Source organism: Apium graveolens, chromosome 5 (assembly GCF_009905375.1).
Source record: "Apium graveolens cultivar Ventura chromosome 5, ASM990537v1, whole genome shotgun sequence".
Lineage (NCBI taxonomy): Eukaryota > Viridiplantae > Streptophyta > Magnoliopsida > Apiales > Apiaceae > Apium > Apium graveolens.
Window position 1 is genome coordinate 116,674,030 of NC_133651.1, and position 3,363 is coordinate 116,677,392.

The window sequence follows — 3,363 nt, forward strand, 5'->3', positions numbered from 1 at the left end:
CGTCCGCGGCCCAAAATCAGCTACATGATAGACTACATGATAGGCCCGCCGAGCAAATCTAAGAATGAGGTCCACATTGATATCAACGTCGTATGCAACATGGAAACAGACTACTCCTAGAAAGGATGCATAATCCACCGTCTAGAGGAGTCCTACTTACCATATAAGTAGGAGACTTGCCCACCAAGTCTTCCTATCCTATTCAAACCCTACACTCAACATATATATAAAGGTATCTACCCCTTAATCTAAAACTACGGTTTGACTTGATTCTCTACAACACATACGTAGAACCGTATAATCTCAACCACAAGATGTACAACCATTAAAACTCGAAACTTAACAACCTTAGTATTGAATACAATCACGATCCTAATTTTTATTTCACAACAACACACATTCCAGAATGATTGACTTTAGTTTTCACGATTTTATTAGATTTTACTTTATAATTACAGATAAACTTGCAAAATAATTCAATTAGAAAAAAAGAGAGTTGCACCGTAAAAAAATGAGGTTTCTGATGTAAATCTTTTCGCATATACACTGTTGTAGATTTATGTTGTGTGTTTTTCTGCAGCAATGGCCCTGGGTGCAAGATATTTATGCGGGATAGCTTTATTATCTGTATTTCTGATCTATAAATTGAGGAGAAGACATTTATCGGCACATGACACCATTGAAAACTTCCTGCAAGGTCAAAACAATCTCATGCCTATTAGATATAGTTATTCCCAAATCAAGAAATTTACCAAAGGGTTCAAATATAAACTGGGAGAAGGTGGCTTTGGATTTGTATATAAAGGAAAACTTCGAAGTGGCCTCCTTGTTGCTGTAAAAATATTAAGCAACTCCAAGGCTAGCGGCCAAGATTTCGTCAATGAAGTTGGTACAATTGGTAGAATCCACCACGTTAGCATTGTGAGACTCGTTGGCTATTGCGTTGAGGGTTCAAAACGTGCTCTCATATATGAGTTCATGCCTAATGGATCTCTTGATAAATACATTTTCCATGAGAAGGATGAAAGTGAAGTAGGAACAACCACTTTGAGTTGTGAAAAGATTTACGAGATCTCATGCAAAGTAGCCTGTGGCATTGAGTATTTACATAGAGGTTGTGACATACAAATATTGCATTTCGATATCAAGCCTCATAATATCCTCCTTGATGAAAATTTCAATCCAAAAATCTCTGATTTTGGTCTTGCAAAATTACGTGCAACAGACGATAGTATTGTCACTATGACTGCAGCAAGGGGAACAATGGGTTACATGGCTCCAGAACTATATTACAAAAATATCGGAGGTGTTTCTTATAAGGCTGATATTTATAGTTTTGGAATGTTGTTGATTGAAATGGCAGGGAGGAGAAAAAATTTGAATCCATTTGTCGATGAAATTAGCCAAATTTACTTCCCTTCATGGATATATGACCAAATTAGCGGAGGGAGGGAGATTGAAATGGTAAGAAGATGATTATTGTAGCAATGTGGTGTATACAAATGAAGCCAACTGAGCGTCCTTCAATGAACAAAGTAATTGAAATGTTGGAAGGGGACCTTAAACTTTTAGTGATGCCTCCTAAACCTCTGATTTGTCCCCAAGGGCCCCCAGTCGGTGATTAAGAACTTAATCTTAAATCGTTAAACCAATGATTTGATGCCACATTCTGTATTCGAACAAAAGAATTTTAGCCTACCTGGACATTTGACTAGTTAAACTAGGAACTTGTTGATAAGCCTATCAATAATGTTTTTGTAATGCGGATCTGTAAGATTTCCTTTTCATCCAATGTGCCTTTATCACCTATCTCAAATAAACTAGATTTTAAATCTTCTGAATATCTTAAGATTCAATCGAATTTAAAAATCTTATAGTTATTTATCAGCGTTTGAATTAGTTTTCACAACACTCAAGTGAATTGGAGAGCCCAAAGAAAAGCCAAATATGCTTTCCGTCCAGGTATAGGACCTGAATTGCTGGTCTAAAACATATAGTACATGGTCTGCTAAAAAATAAGTGGAAAGAGAAGATGATTATGTTGTCGAACTTTTACTGATGAAATTTTGTCACCTGCAAGTTTCAGTGTCAAATGTCTATAAATTCTATTGGTTTCTCCACTAAATTTAGTATATTTTCCGAAGGCATATGTAAAATTGTAAATAAACTGTTCTGTTAGTTAACTTGGTTAATTTATTTATGGAATCTTTCTTATATACTGCAGATGCATTCACTCTCTTTGTTTTTATATACTCTGTATTCACTTATGCAAAGGATGTGCAGAAAAGAACTTTATGCAAAGCAGGAAGAAGGAAGTACATAATAAAATTGACTTCTTCAACCTAGAGTTCATATATGTTGGAATAATCTTAAATTTAGTTATTAATTATTTATTTATTTAATTATTAGATATTTAGCAATAGATTAATTATTAGAGAAAAATATTATTTTAGAATTGTTTAGTAGTGGGGTAGTGGAGTTATGGAGTAAATTATGGACATGTAATTTACCCATTAATTAGTAGTGGTTAGTTTTATTAATAGTTAGTTTTAATATGTTTGTAAAGCCTGTATAAAATCTCAGATAAATACTTAATATATATATATATATATATATATATATATAAATGTATGTACTTTTATAAGAGTCTCACAAGCCTTAGAACATATAGCTCTTGATGCCACTATTGGAAAAACTTAGAGAAAAGAGAGAAGACACCTACATTTTTGCAGAGAACTTGAAATATATGGAGAAATGGTACGTGGAAAAAGGAAAGAGAAGCAAGAATAAAAATGAAGGAGGAACATGAGCGGGGGAAATAATGAGAAAGATATCATGGCTCAAGAGGCCATGAAAGAAATTTTATTTTAGAGTTGGGGAGAGAATGTGCTCCAAAGTGTTTTTGGAGAGAAAGTGCTCCAAAGTGTTTTTGACGAGATAGTGCATCAAAATTGATGGTGGTGAGAAGTGCATCACAGGCGAAGAGAAAGTGCTTCGTAAATTTAAGATTATGGGGTGAATGTTGGAATAATCTTAAATTTAGTTATTAATTATTTGTTTATTTAATTATTAGATATTTAGCAATAGATTAATTATTAGAGAAAAATATTATTTTAGAATTGTTTAGTAGTGGGATAGTGGAGTTATGGTGTAAATTATGGACATGTAATTTACCCATTAATTAGTAGTGGTTAGTTTTAGTAATAGTTAGTTTTAATATGTTTGTAAAGCCTATATAATGGCTAGTTTACCTTGAGTTTTAGGAGAGGAAAAGAAAGCAAGAAAAATAGCAGAACAAGTTCTCTGCAAAAATGTAGGTGTCTTCTCTCTTTTCTCTAAGTTTTTCCAACAATATAGAATGGA

At 33.4% G+C, this 3,363-nt stretch overlaps 1 pseudogene; it reads left to right on the forward strand.

The window, feature by feature from the left end:
* Positions 1-582: 582 nt before the first annotated feature.
* Positions 583-1,675, forward strand: LOC141660332 (rust resistance kinase Lr10-like; annotated as a pseudogene).
* Positions 1,676-3,363: the final 1,688 nt, after the last annotated feature.